Source organism: Lipotes vexillifer, unplaced genomic scaffold (assembly GCF_000442215.2).
Source record: "Lipotes vexillifer unplaced genomic scaffold, Lipotes_vexillifer_v1.1 scaffold88, whole genome shotgun sequence".
NCBI classification, from domain to species: domain Eukaryota; kingdom Metazoa; phylum Chordata; class Mammalia; order Artiodactyla; family Lipotidae; genus Lipotes; species Lipotes vexillifer.
Genome location: NW_006779887.1, coordinates 151,276 through 167,557, shown reverse-complemented (window position 1 = coordinate 167,557; position 16,282 = coordinate 151,276). Strand labels below are relative to the sequence as shown.

Genomic DNA, 16,282 nt, shown 5'->3' with positions numbered 1-16,282 from the left:
ACAGTTTGCTTATTGAGAAGTTTGAGCTTTGTACAGAAACAACCAGAGATAGCGGATGAGGATTTTCCTTAAAATACACAGATTTCCAGGATGTGTGTTTATACATATCAGCTTATTTCTATGTAAATTTAAATGGAAGAAGTGCTGCTTACAAATATATGCAAAGGCATAATGTTTTCATTAAATATTACTCATTAGCTCTGTAATCATATGGAGAATTTTCCATGCAAAAGAGGTCAGCTGGGGTCTGAAGCAGCCATTTATTTTCTGCTGGTATCAGCTTGTTTTGCCTTCAATCTAATAAAATACATGGTACAAACCTCCTTGAGGGCTTTAAAAAATGTTTTATTTTGTATACTCTTTGTATTAGGCTGACGCTAAAGGTAGAGAATGAATATCAAATATCAGAAGAGGGCTAGCCTGGAATGGAAGCACTGCCTTTTGCAATGCTGTCAGGCGTGGCCCCTGTCTGCGGCATGTGCTGTCTGAGGGGCAGAAGTCACTCGTAAGGACTGGCCTTACCTCTGTACTCCTCTGATGCTATAACTCTTACCTCCTTCCAAGAATAGCAATCAGGGTCCTAAAATAATGTAGTTGGGTTACAGGTACTATGGCAGGGAGAGATGTGTTAGCAACAGAACAAGAAAAAGCTCTTTCCCGGGTCACTAATGGCTTTCCCATTCCTCTGGAGTTTAATGGCCTCAGGCCAGCTATGATGTGCTACAGAAACTGCCAGAAGTTCAGACCGTCACAAGTTTCTTGGTGGATATTTACCTAGAACCGCTTCCTACCTCACCTGCCTTTCCTGTGTAATTTGCAGCATCCCTCCAAATTCCACCCGACTGCCTGCACTCTTTTTCCTGCCAAGAAGGAAGGCTGGTGGTGGGCATACTGTCACAGTGAGCGTAATACTCAGAGCAATTATTATCCCCAGAAATCCAAGTCCCGGTAAAATGATCACATCGACTCCCAGACACCATTTGATTAAACTCTTAACAGTCAACACATCTTCAGCATCTATCCATTAACAGAGGTGGAGGCCGAAAAATGGGAGGCTAAATTCAGTTTGGTTAATAGCTATTCCTGAGAAAGGCTTGCATACCTTTTACTGAAAATGAGGTACTTTCTCTTTGCTATTAAATTACGCTCTCCTGTATTACCCAACTACTGACTCTATAATTTCACAATAACTATTTCCTCCATTTGATATTGTTACAGAGCGTACGTAAATCAGGATTCATAAATGATGGGTTCCTACCCTCTGGGAGGGAGGGATTACATGGAAATAATCCCTTTAATGTGCGCCTTGCCTCTAAGCATTTCACGCAGCAATAAATGGGTAAACTGACTTGGAGCAATTAAGAAATTAAATGAAACTAATAAAATGTGTGTTTTAATATTTCTTGATGGTTATTTTGTTTGGAAGTTAGTGAGTATGAGGAAGTCACTCTCATTTTGCAAGGAGTCCAATTGCAGCACTTTTTTTTTTTTTTTTGCCGTACACGGGCCTCTCACTGTTGTGGCCTCTCCCGTTGCGGAGCACAGGCTCCGGACGCGCAGGCTCAGCGGCCACGGCTCACGGGCCCAGCCGCTCCGCGGCATGTGGGATCTTCCCGGGCCGGGGCACGAACCCGCATCCCCTGCATCGGCAGGCGGACTCTCAACCACTGCGCCACCAGGGAAGCCCCATTGCAGCACTTTAATAACTATTTCTGTCACTTTTCTCAAACTCCGAGTCTTTCTTTAACACTGCAATGTGCCCTTTGGCACACAGCACAGATTGTGATAAGATGACAACACAGGTGGGAGATACAATCGATTTTGTAGGGGTGTTGGTTCTTGAATATTCATGTAAGCCAGTCATACGGTGAGGAGGAACAGGCCACTATCTCCACAGCCTGACTTACTTAGATGCGCGGGCGCTTCCTTTCCACAAAATGATGTCCTGAGTATATAGGGCGTCTAGAGCAAGACTGAGTCGCAATGGGCCACATCACACTATGACACGGGGAGGACTTTGTCCTTCAGTCTCTTGAGGACTATGACAGGGTCAAATTCTCAGTGCCAACCTCTCCATCCTATATTAGGCTTTGGGGTATCCTGGAATTTGACCCTGTCATAGTCTTCATGTATGTACTGTAATAAAGGTCACACAGTATAGGGGAAAGCACAAAATAGCTGGAGTTATAAACGGACTTGGAGATCAGAATCTTTTCCTCCTCTGCTGTATGACCTTGGACAATTCATTTAACCTCTCTGAGCTTCAGTTTCCTATTCTGAAAGTGGCAGTATTGCTGCTCTGCAGGACCCTGGGGGGTACCACTCACATTGTATTCTACATGAATGGCACCCCCTGGAGTGCCACACTTTGGAATGGTGCAACGCAGTGGCCTGAGTGCTGGGATGGAAACAAGACTTGCTTTACGTGCCTCACAGCCTAATTTCGAAAATCCAGTGAAACCATGCAGAGGAAATTGCCTTGTGAGAAATAAGCACTATTGTCGCTGCTGTTTGGTGGATAAGAATGGATGACAGGCATGTATATTCCTGTGTAACTGTGGTGAGGAAACAGGGTTTGCATGGTCTCTTTGGAACATCTCTTTAATTAGCAGGGGGTACAGCAGAAGTGATGCATGCTCTGAGCCTTGACTACAGCAATAACAGTATTATCAGCTACTACCACTATGTATACATACCTCTCATACTTTCTTTGATTAATCCTCATAACCATCTTTTGAACTGGTATGATGACCCCGATTTTACAGAACAAGAATATGAGTATAGAAAAGGCCAGTATTTGGTTCAAGTCTGCTTGACTCAACCTACCACTTCTCTGGTAGCACCTTTGCAGTCAGGGAGGCTGAGCAGGGACATCTGAACTCCTCTGCCCTGTGGCTTCACTTTTATTCAGGAGAGAACATTGGGCACCATGGAGGGAGGAGGCTGAGGGCAGGCAGCCTGGCAATCCCCTGGGCTAAGGATGCCTTGCCATGTACTCTTGGGCCAAAAGAAGGCACGAAAGCAGGTGTACTAAACTGAAACAGATATGGGGGTAGACAGAAGTCTACTTATACACAGGCGTTGAGTCATTATCATCATCATCACATTTATCTATCACTTTCAACATTTCTCACAGTGTTTTCACTTCACTTAATTAGATTTTAGAGCTGGAAGAGACCTGAAAAACATCCATTAATACCCCCCTTATTTAATAGGTGAAAACGTCACAGTTCTGAGAAGTTAAAATGCTTGTTCAAGTTTACCCAGGTGTTTAGTGGTAGAAGAAAGACTGTAAGCCCTATTGGCTAACTCTCTTTTCTCACTAAACCCTCGTGTGATTTGCTTCTCTCTCCTACAAAGACTGCCTAGGTAAGATGGACTTGGAGCTCACCTGCCACTAAATTCTGTGCCTCAAAATAGACTGCAGAAACTAAGACCAGGGATTTCTTCTTTTTCTTTCTTTTTTTTTTTTTTTTTGCAGTACACAGGCCTCTCACTGTTGTGGCCTCTCCCACTGCGGAGCACAGGCTCCGGACGCGCAGGCTCAGCGGCCATGGCTCACGGGCCCAGCCGCTCCGCGGCATGTGGGATCTTCCTGGACCAGGGCACGAACCCGTGTCCCCTGTATCGGCAGGTGGATCTCAACCACTGCGCCACCAGGGAAGCCCAAGACCAGGGATATTTTACTTGATGAGCAGACATTGCTTCATGTGAGCTTGAAGCAGAAAAAATATACAGAGTTTCAATCCTATATTACTGTAGTTAATTAGGTACCCTCAAATCTCCAGTTAGCAACTCTTCAAAATCTTTGCCCACTGAGAACTAGGACTAGTGTCTTGTACATAGGAGGTCTATCACAAATGTTTGTTGAATGAATAAAAGATGGGTATTTAGGCCTAAAAAATTTGCTTTATCTGTGCTTGATTTGGACAAGTTTAGGTTGGTTCCTTTTATTATTTCTGGTATTATTATTATTATCACATTATTTACTACTCTAAAATGAGTTACAATATAGCACCATAATAATATACTCATTCCCAAGACGTATTTGCCATATGCATTGAGAGCTATAACTTCTTATATAGAAACCAACTGAGTTTAACTGAGCATAGGATTTTATAAATGCTGAGAAAGAGCAGGTTTTACAAGGAACTTTGAAAGATAATATAGCTATCTTTTACAACTTTTTTCCCCCATCTGTGACAGAACTGTGGTTAGTTGGCTAGTTCATTAACTGAATTTTCACAAAGTTTCATAAAACGATTATTTCTTTTTAAAAAAATAAATTTATTTACTTATTTTTGGCTGCATTGGGTCTTCATTGCTGCATGTGGGCTTTCTCTAGTTGCAGCAAGCGGGGGCTACTCTTTGTTGTGGTGCGCGGGCTTCTCATTGCGGTGGCTTCTCTTGTTGAGGAGCACGGGCTCTAGGCATGCAGGCTTCAGTAGCTGTGGCATGCAGGCTTGGTAGTTGTGGCTCACGGGCTCAGTAGCTGTGGCACACGGGCTTAGTTGCTCCATGGCATGTGCGATCTTCCCAGACCAGGGCTTGAACACGTCTCACCTGCACTGGCAGGTGGATTCTTAACCACTGCGCCATCAGGGAAGCCCCAAAATTATTATTTCTTAACTATCCCTTCAAATCGCCGACAGTAGAAATTTAGAGAATTTTCATTTTATATTGATTATTGGACCTATCTTTGATCTACAATTATGATCTACATAATGGAAAGGTACAGCATTTTTTCCCCTTAATATTGTGTTCTTCTGGTTAGTGCAAATTATATAACAAGGCACATGTGAGAACCAAACTCAATCACTTTATATGGTAATTTAAAAAAATTAACAGGGCTTCCCTGGTGGCGCAGTGGTTGGGAGTCTGCCTGCCGATGCAGGGGACACGGGTTCGTGCCCCGGTCCGGGAAGATCCCACATGCCGTGGAGCGGCTAGGCCCGTGAGCCATGGCCGCTGAGCCTGCGCGTCCGGAGCCTGTGCTCCGCAACCGGAGAGGCCACAACGGTGAGAGGCCCGTGTACCGTAAAATAAATAAATAAAAATTTAAAAATTAACATGCTCTGTTTATTAAATTTAAGGAACAGACCCATGGGAATTTGAATTGTTTCCCTAGCACAAGAAGGAAAAGTAAGCATGACTGTTTCCAACCATGCTCACTTGGTCTACCTTTACTGAAGCTGAGTGACTCTAAAATAAAAATTCCTCTCCCTTATTGCTTAGTGCTAGAAAACAGCTGAGAGTGTATAAGGGGCCGGAGATAGGCAATGAGTAATAAGCAGTCGTATCCAGAAACAGCATTTTGTTTCAACTCCTTTTTCTCTGCCTTTCCCCACTCAAAGCTACCGCGATTCCTCCAGGATAAGCCATAGCCACTAGTGCCATCCAACGCAGTCAACTAAACCACCTGGCCTTCCTCAGATTTATTTCACATTCTGTTAGCTTGCATGCAAGTTGAACACTTGACACAGTTGATTTGGTAACACTGAAGTTTCCTGGAAAAAAATGTAAATATATCATTCAGTGGTTTGAGTTGACTTTTCCATGTCTGGTCGTTGTACCCTGCTGGTAGATAGGATAGGGGACTAATTTGTCTTTTCAGACATCAAGCAAGCATGTCAATAGCCTTTGCTTGGCCTCCTGTGGTGAGCAAATACTTTTTAACTATAGCAATGTACCAGGAGTGCAAATCGTTGAATTCAGTGCTCCTTTGATTGAAAGAGTTTGCTACAAATGAAGAACAGGCAGCAATGTTGCTAGTCGTCTCTATGTTGGAATAACTTAAGAGGATAGATACTTTTATAAAGCAAGATGATAAAACCTATTTCTTTCTTTCTTTCAATATATTTTCAGTCTTAGGAATAAAACAAAGTTCATTTTTAGCACGTAAAGAAGGTCATTCAAACCTGCCATTTAAGGTGGAATTTCTTAAACCTTTTGGAAGACGCTGGGTTTTTGTAGATTTCTGGAGGGCACTAGATTACTGAGGGGACTTGGGGGTGCTACTAGTTAAGCCCTTTTTCAGGAGTCCTTTTGCAGCCAGGCCCCGTTCCCACAGGGAATGCCTGCAGTATTTGAATAGAAGGTCATGCCTGAGAGAGGACTGCGTTAGTGGCGAGTGGTTTGGAAACCTAACTGCCAGGTGAGGCTTTCAGATCTACCAAGAGACTGTGAGATCACGGTTAGAAAATCCTGACCCAGGATAAGATGGAAATTCTATCTCACCACAGCAGATTAGGATTTGTAGGGGTTTTTTGGGGGGGGGGTGGGGGTGGGGGACACATTTATATTATTGAGAGATAATAAAGTGATAAAAGAATAAAATATAATAAGATGTGATAGCTTGATTAGCATAGGTTTTCTTAGGATTCACTGGTATCTTAATGCCATCTTCATAACTTCCTATGTATCACAGAACTCTACTGAATATTTATGAACTGTTTTGACAGAAACTTGATGTTCTTTACTGCTCTGTCTCATTCTATGTATTTGCTGACTTATCTGAAGAAAAATGCATCAAAGCATTGGGTCTGTTACAGAAATACGTGTATAAATTAGTAGAACAAGAAGAAAGAAAGGTTCTATATCAGAATGATGAGGTAGAATGAAAAATCCTTCCAATGTCATCAAATAAGAAATGAATCCACTCTCTTCTCACAGATATGTTAACAGAGCCGGCCTTTAGAAGAATTTGAGCTAAAAGGTACCATACCATGTGTTTATTTTATCTTCAGAAATAAACATTTCAACTCCTTTGGGAACTGGGGAGGCCAAGTACTTTTTTTGTTTTTTGTATGCTTCTCTATAACCCTTGGAGTGCCCAACTTGAGAATTTGCAACCTCGGTATCCAAAGAGAGTACTGCATAACCAGTTCTGAACTTTGATTAAGAAGTGTCAGAAGATAATTCCAGTGGATTTCTTAGTTCTCAGAGAGGAAAAAGGAAAAGGCAGGCTGTTGAAGAAATGGAACAAAAGAGGAAATAAAGAACAAAAGTCAGAGACTGATTCAAACGTACGGGTGGTTACTTGGAACAGGTCTGCCTCTATGACTATCATTACCAATAGGTGAATTGATCAAGCAATAATCAACACTGATTGCCACATTTTCAAAAGTGTTAGACGGATCTCTATAGAGACTCAGGATCCAGTTGAGCATATTTAAGTACTGATAGAAATGGCCTGTGTACAAAACAGATCCAGAGTTTGAAGTATTCCCCATCCCAATTTTTTTTTCTGTTGAAGAAATAAATTATTTGCAAAATTTCATTTTTTCTTGTAAACATGGTTTAGGTATTTCTCCATCGCCCCACGTTACAGAAGCAGTGGTTTTAGAATAGTTTTAATATGTTTCTTTTCCTTTCATTAAGAGACACCAGGTAAAAGAAGAACTTACAGAATGCTGTAATACTGAGGGGGCATTACATAATGAGCCAGGGATTTGTGAAAGTGACTCAATCAAGAAATTTTAAAACCTTGCTTTACAAGGTTCCTACAGTTTTGAAGTTTTAAAGTAGTCTGTAGGGCAGGAAAGGCCAACTTTTTAGTATTTATCACAGTGCTGGGAAGGAAAAAAGGATGCAGTTGGAGGTTACATCACAGTGAAAAGTGAAATGATGCCAAGAAAGAAGCATTGACAATCTTAAAAATAACTGAAGTCAAATCTCCCTTTTCTGAAGATCAAGCGAATAGTAAGATCTCACTTTCAAAGCATCTTTATTACGTTGGTGGTAAGGAGACCGATCAACATAAAATAGTTGATACTGGCATAGTTAATCCATTATCCTCAAATTTTACATGGTTCAGTATTTGTCATTTAAAACTGGATACACACTGAGATGCATGTTATGCATGGCCAGGCTTCAGTATCAATATATCTCAATGTTTGTTTAATTGTTTTTGTTATTCTCATAGTGAATTTTGTCTTCCTTTTTTTGGTCATGGAAAAAAGAAAAAGTAGAAAATGCTTGTAGGTTTAAATTGAAACTTAAATCTTTCTCTGATTCTGAACAGCCCTTTTATTTTAAATAAAGGTAAATGGATCGGAAAACAATAATAATCATGGGGCTGACTTTTCCATTTGTGTTTTGAAAGTCACACAGGTTATTTAATTTTTTTTCTAGTCACGCTACAACAATATGGTTTATACGACCAAAACTCGGGGGTTTAATGCACACAAATAATACTATACACAAATAATAGTAATTGATAAAATGCACACAAATAATACAATTAATCATTCCTGATAGTTTTTAAAGGGGCTGTCCTACGATGGAAGATTAGAAACATCAACCCTCACCAGGAGCTAAGTCACAAGGTTTAAGCGATGCTGTTGAGAGAAAAAACAAAAACCAGCAAAACAAGAAAAGCTTAACAAAGATACTGCAGTTATACACCTCAAGAGAAATTTATGTTTAAGAGAAAGCAAAATAAAAGAAGGATCGTGTTCAACTGACATCTTGTTTTTTCAGGTTGAAGCGCTATGTTAACGCCATAATTTCTGTATTTGAAACAAGTGGCTCTCCTCCTGCACATCCTGTGAAGGGTCTTGAAAAGTCTCATCCAAGAAAATCACAAGCCGTACAAAAATATCTTAGCCACTGTAGAAAGTGGGTGGTTGGCCCATGTCAAGAAATTAATTTTGGAGTTAATAACCCAATGAAGAGAACAAGGAGGAATAAAATTCTCCGTGCTGTGAGCAATTGCTGACCCTTCCAGAAGCTTCCCTGTTGATATGTTTTAGCACATCTTGGGAAGTTCCTGAATGCCATGTGGGCACGGTGGGTCTAGTGTCTAACTTAGTCCTAGTGAATTACCATAAGTAGAAGGGCGCATACACTTCTCTTTTATTTTGGCTGTTGTAACTACCAGCTGTGGTAGTATTTGAGGTTCTTTTTGTTTGTTTGTTTGCTTTTGTTTTTTTTGTTGCGGTACGCGGCCCTCTCACTGTCGTGGCCTCTCCCGTTGCGGCACACAGGCTCCGGACGCGCAGGCCCAGCGGCCGTGGCTCACGGGCCCAGCCGCTCCGCGGCACGTGGGATCCTCCGGGACCGGGGCACGAACCCGTGTCCCCTGCATCGGCAGGCGCCACCAGGCGCATCAACCACTGCGCCGCCAGGGAAGCCCTTTGAGGTTCTTTTCTATGAAGCGAGTCAATACTCGGAGCACTCTCTAGGCGCTATTTTAAAGGAATAAGTTAAATTCACAACTGTTTAATAACAGTCTGAGAGTCTTGTTAGAATAGGGAGTGTAAATAGAACTGGCAAGTACAGAAAATGAGTCAAAAGACAAGAGTCGTTCCAGAGGCTAAAAGCAAGGCTGCGTTTCTTAAGATACTGGGGGCGGGAGTCTGGTGGTAGTGGGAAGAACAGCCCTTTTGGAAATCTGATAAATTCTACGTTCTGTCTCGCCAGAAAAATGCTCTGATAACAGTCATATAATTCGGCATTGTATGTCTGGGGTTCAGACGCCCCAGCACTTTAACCATAAATATTCTCTAAAGCCGTGCTGTCTAATATAGTGGCCACAGGTGGTTACTGAGCACCTGGAGTGGGGCTAGTCTGAATTAGAATGTGCTGTAGGTGTAAAATCACACCAGGTTTCAGACTTAGTACAATAAGTAAAAGAATGCAAAATATCTTATATCGATTACATATTAAAATAATATTTTGGGTATGTTAGAATAAAATATATTATCATATTATTAAAATTAATCGTACTTCTTTGTGTTTACCTTTTATGATGTGGCTACTAGAAAATTTAAAATTACTTACATAGTTTGCAATATACTTCTATTGGACAGTGCTGCCCTAGAACCATAGAATCCCTGGAGTAGCAGAACAGGAAGTAGAAGGATACCATGAAGATGACATTAAAGGCGAGAGGTGCAAGAAAAAGAAAAACAGAAATAGAGGAACGGCTTTAGAATAACAGGACTGAATTTTTAGATTTAATCTACAATTTAAAAGACTTTAGTCAGCCAAATATTTATCAATCATTTGCTCTCTCCACATTTTGGGTAGGAGCCCTGGTGTGGATGGGTCCAGAGGTGGCCGTGAACCCAAAGTGTCTGGGAGAGCAACTCCCATGCTGGCTTCACACACAGAGAATGAGAAGGGACAGGTGGCTTTGCTGAAAAGGTGAGGGCAATCCAAGGCACAACAGCGTTCTAACTACACTGGAGCTTATAGGGCAGGGGTATCGTGCTACACTATTCTTGGGTTAAACCTAGGTCACTGGAAAGGCACTGGGTAGAGGCTCAATAAACACTAGGTGATTTATTTTGGCCCTAAGGAGATGGATCTATGCTAGTCTTCATTAAATATTTTAAAATACTTTTAAAATACTTTTAAAATAGTGAAGAACGGTTTTAATAAATCACTTACAAGAAAAGTCATATCTTGTTTTTCTTCACAGGCCTGTGTCTCAGAGACTATTTTTTTCCCGTAGATGTAGGCGGAGATAATTGCCACACTTTGAATTAACTTTTGCCCCACGTATTGCAGCCCTGGATCTAAGACTCTCATCTCATTTGGATGGTTTTTTGTTTCCCATGGGTGAGCACAAAACCCATGGTGCATGCTGCAGTTTTTAATCTAGCTCCTTCCTTCTCCAAAGAGACTTTAGTAGGTTTGTTGTCTTTTTACCTGACCTTGCATCCAGCAACAGAGATGTTACCCAACTTCTCTTCCTAGGACAGGCAGAAAGAACTCAAGGTGAGGAGAAGGTAGCTAATGCTGGGCAGCCACAAAACCCCAGCACCACAAACCCTCCATGCACACTTCCATGTCATCTAGAGACGGTGGTAATGACTCAGTAACCGAAAAACTCTTTCAAAGATTTGCTCTAGGTTGTGAATCAACAGCCAGTTGTAATAAACGTGACTTTCAGAAGATAGGCACCAGTACATTGGAAATTAGCCAGAGAAATCCCCTGTAGTGTGGCGCTTTACTGATCTTAACTCAATTTGCCAGTCCACTGACAAGCTTTCCATATAGTCATCAAAACCTTCAGTACCATACCCCATCAGTTTTACCACATCCGCTCAGTTTTGTGTTAAAAAACCAATAGAAGAACAAAAAATATCTTGGTTGAGAAAGGTTGGGGGTGGGTGGGAACAGGGGGGTGAAAACTTATCAAAAGTGAAATTGGATTAAGAGTCAATCAAAATCCAGCTGTGAATTTATCATTTCAATGAATTTCAATGAATGGTGTAAAATCTGTTTGAAATCTATTTGAAAATGAATATATAATAATATAGACATATCTCTTTTTCAAAGCTAGTATTGTCAGATGTATTCTAAGCATTATAATTCATGAACAGAGTAGATGACTATTTGAAAAGTATTAAAATGAGCCGACTTTCCAATACAAGTGTCTTCACAATAAATTTTTCTATTCTGGGCAATTCAGAAATGTAGACAATTGTGCTAGAAAAATAATATGTATTGTAATATTCATTGTACAGTAGTAGTGTAGTAAGTGGCAATTCTGGACATTACAAGAGACACAAGGATTATTTTCCGTGATTGCACAGAGAATACTTGGATTTCTTGTGAAGCTTTTGCATTGGAAATGAGATTCATCAGTCTGAACAGGGCAGGGTTAGAGCCCTTAGCAACATGCTTATTTTGTAGAAGGTCACTCAATAATAACTTCCTCTGCCCTCCAAGCTTATTAAGACTGACTGGCATATATTAATGAAAACACCTGATTCTCCAACCATAAAACCCAGACAAAGACTTTATTTTAATATTAAGGAAGGAACCCTTAATTAGCAGGGTTTCAAAAATGTCAGCTTCTTCTATTAGCTGTTCTGGTCCATCAAAGCCATAATCCCTACTGTCAAATTTCATCACATGATAGACAGTTTGCCGGCTGTCTTTTTATATTTTTTATTTTTTTAATTTTACTGATCGTACTGACTGAAGCTTAAAATTTTTTTTTTTTTTTTATATTGCCATCACATTTAACAACTCGTGCATTTGCCTGTTACACTCTTGATTATACTGCTTTCAGAGAGTCTTAGCACACGTCAACTCAAAAGGGTGGAGGGGACTCTGCAGAAACACAAGTATTACATGTCAATACATATGCATTCTTAGACATGTAATTAAGGATTCTTGGAAGACGTGGGCTTGCTTATATTGATTGCCTCGTATGTAAATGTGCTGTCCTGAAAACACAGACAAATAGTCTCATAGATAATTTCCCACTTTTGATGCGTCAAGGAGAAGGGGGAAAATTCTGAGGAAGACCCTGAGATTTTTAAGATAAACATTCATCACTATTAACGCTTAACACACCTGCCTGTTTCAAAGAATTCTTTAGAGCATCTGTGGCTTTGCATTGCCCTTCAGAAACAAGAAGAAACGTACCGAGCAGGACAGAATAAATACATAGCTCTTAAAGTACTTGTGTATTAATCTGGTTCAAAACATTTACTGTGGATTAAATCCTTTTGCAAACTGAAAATTTCATGCCATCCATACCAAGAGGAATACAAATACACAAAAATCAAAACAAGGATGACCCAAGGATTTCATGGGCAACTTTTGTGAAGAGTCAACTGCAGCTCTATTTTTATCCATTTAAAAAAAAAAAAAAAGAACGCCTCAAGGGTTTTAGTGTTTAGGAATGAGTTATGACAGATAAGAGCTGGAGATTGCTTGGACCTGGTAGACCTAACTGCTAGAGACTAGTAAGCTCCGAATCATTCTTTTCAATGAGGATCAGGGATTTCATCAGAGAACGCAGTGTGTTTTCTTAGCTCACCCTTTTGGCATCACTGAAGCCATGGGCAAACTGCATCCTTTTGGTTAGCACCCAGGTATTCATTTCCCTCCTTTTTGCTTTTTAACATTTTTTACTCTTAGACTCCAGGCCGGAAAGGCCTCCTTCTTGTACTTTTGCACATTCTTTATTTATATCATCCATTTATTCCATGGAGAACAACCCAACTCTTCTCTGAGATCCAGGAGAGCTGCCTTGGGAGGAGCTGGGGTGATCTCAAGTCGCCATGCACAATGCTCAGGTGCTCTCATTTAGTGACGTTCACTTGCCTCCTTTACACATTGGAGGAAGTCTTTTTGTTTCTACCATTGACCATCCCTTTGATTTTCTCAGCATCTATTGTATTGTCTCAACAACACTACATAACCCTGGACACAAAACAAAGCCAGATAATCCCAATTTCAAGTCACTGATGAGTCTCTCCGGTGATAATGTTTTTCCAGTGATAAGGTATTACTCTCCAGTGATAATGTTTTCTTAGATGAAAGAGAGATTGTTTAAGGTGTGTTTTCTGGTGGAATTTACAGCTAGCCCTTCCACACTATCTAATAGCTGTGGGTGACTGTGCACAATCACTATTAAGTCTCTTGTTCTAATTTTAATTACACCACTTAGAAATGAAGTCCTACTGAGACTGATGAGTGCCTGCCTTTTCTGCTGAACGTTGAAAAAGGCACCTCCCAGGATAGCCTGACAAACAAGCAACATTTCTTGGACTAGAAACATTTGGTTAGGTATTTGGATAGGCAGGTCCAATGTTATGGTTAAAGGTACAAGCAAAGTGGGCTATGTTCCAAAATGTCTTCTAATATCTACTTTTACATGCTCCTAATGGAGACTACTGGTTATAAATTCACAGTCTAGAGGCAGATGACCTGGAATCTAAATTACCACCCCGTTCAGCAAGTACTCTACTGTCTCCTTAACTAAAAAAGTAAAGATAATAATGGTTACCTACCTTACTGTCGTTAAAATTAAATGAGATAATACATGCAATGTGCCAAACGAATCATATAGCATCTATTGTGTGATCAGTGAATATAATTTGTATATCAATTCACTGGACTGTAAGCTTCCTGAAGGCAGAAGCCATATCTGTCTAATTCACTGCTACAACCCCTGATAAATAGGGGTTCCATACATATTAATCAAATGAATAAGTGAGCAAGCAAATACATGAATAACATTATAATTTTATTGAGAAATGAGCTGATTCGGAGGGGTTTGGTAAGTGTTGGAGGTTCCAGAGTAATATGGTGGCTTATTGAATAAGCTTATCCCCTCCTTCACTATATTAACGGAAATCCTTGTTCGGGCTAGTAAATCCGATCCTCTGGAACTTACAGTCAAAAGTGTAGCGCAGCCATTATGACCTCAACAAAACCACTGGGGTTTGATTCAGAAGCCCATTAATAAACTGCAACAAGTGGGGATGATCATGAGTCTCATGCTGAACAGAAAGGTAGGCGCCCTAGATCCTTCTGGGATCATGGATTCTTTGAGATGGGCGGGAAGTGTGGTCTCCTTCCCCAACTTCTCCCCGACACTGCAGATAACTTGAGGGAATTCACAGATTCTCGAAGCCCACTGGGGGCCCCAGATGAAGGAGTCCCTGGGATTCCTCTGAGATACCACACTATTACTTTCCAGCTAGAGCAGCTCATTGTGTGTTTTCATTGTTTTTGGTCTTTCAAGAAAGGTTAGCTTGAAAAACAATATTTTATTGTTAAAAGTTGTGTGAAAACCACCTTCCTAGTCTTGTTGACATACTACAGTACTCAGGGGGTATATGGAATCAGTTTTCAAAATAGAAGAAAAGGACAGAAAAAAAGGGTGATACTACTATCAATGTAAAAGGGGATTGTAAGGTTTAAGGCATTAGCCTGGGAAGCAAAAGTCTGTTTTTCTTACCCCCTCTGTTGTCACCACTGATTCTTGGAATGAGGGTAAACAAGTCACTGCACCTTTTTTGTCTCTCCATTTTTTAACTTGGTATCTTGAAGAGACAATCTTTGCTTCCTATGATGATGATGGATTATGCATTAGAAAACATGCACCAGACAGTCTAAGTACATAAAAAATTCCCTTCAATTTATACAATGTCTGCTTATATAAGAGTGGAAGCCTCAAAGGTGAAAAAAAAAGAAAAAAAAAAAAAAACAGTGACAAAGGGAGCTCATGCAAGGCTTGCTGCCTTTTTAGGCTGTGAAACCCGAAAGCAGTGTAGCTGGCATCCCAGAAATGGATACCTAAGATTTGTAGGAGCTGTGAGGAGTGTGCACTTGGAGTAAGAGGTAATATTTGGTTGGAAAAGTCAGCATTTCTCTCACCTCCTGCAGTCAATTTGACATCCCTGATCTGGAATGGGATGTTATCCACTAAGACGCATGTCCCCCCACCCCACCCCGCCCCCACTGTAAAGGTAATGCTACTATCTTTTTATATAATGTGCACAATTAATGCTTGTGTATATGGACAATTCTATGTGAAAAATACATCTGTGGGGACTAGTCTTGCCATTAGCAGCCAGATCAGCGTTGAGCCACCAGGAACTGGGTCCAGGGAGGTATTAATGTGGAGACAGATGAAATATATTACTGACTCCCTCCTTCTTGCCCCTTCTTTCTTAAAACAGTTTCACGTGTGCCGTAGAAAAATGGTCCCTAACCAATTTTCATCTTCACTCTTAAAAATGGCATACTAGTAGAGGAAATGGAAATGATGTTCCAGGAACTGAAGGAAGCTCAAACCCTTTTATGTGGCTGTTTGTAGCCTTGTATTAAAACCTTTTTAGAATGCAACCTTTTTCTAGAATGCAGGCTTCTTTTTTTTAATTGAACTATATAGTTGATTTACCATGTTGTGTTAATTTTTGCTGTGTAGCAAAATGATTCAGTTTTATATATATATATATATATATATATATATATATATATATATATTTAAAAATTCGTTTTAATCATGATTTATAACAGGATATTGAATACAGTTCCCTGTGCTATACGGTAGGACCTTGTGTTGTTTATCCATTCTCTATATAATGGCTTGCATCTACCCGCCCCAAACTCCCAGTGCATCCCTCTCTCTTCCCCCCTCCCCCTCGGCAGCCACAAGTCTGTTCTCTACATCTGTGAGTCTGTTTCCGTTTTGTAGACAGGTTCATTTGTGTCATATTTTAAAGTCCACATATAAGTGATGTCATATGGTATTTGTCCTTCTCTGTCTGACTTACTTCACTTAGTATGATAATCCCTAGGTCCATCCGTGTTGCTGCAAATGGCATTATTTCATTCTTTTTTTATGGCTGAGGACTATTCCATTGTATATATGTACCACATCTTTCTTTATCCATTCATCTGTTGATGGACATTTAGGTTGTTTCCACATCTTAGCTTTTGTGAAGAGTGCTGTTATGAACATTGGGATGCATGCATCTTTTCTAATTTTTTTCTAATTATTTTGTCTGGATATATGCCCAGG

The 16,282-nt window shown here is 40.4% G+C and overlaps 1 protein-coding gene across 1 annotated transcript in view; it reads right to left on the bottom strand.

Annotated features, from left to right (window-relative positions):
- Window positions 1-16,282, bottom strand: part of LOC103089528 (neuronal PAS domain-containing protein 3) — a 251,522-nt gene that overhangs the window by 131,610 nt on the left and 103,630 nt on the right. The gene's annotated exons all lie outside the window — the stretch shown is intronic.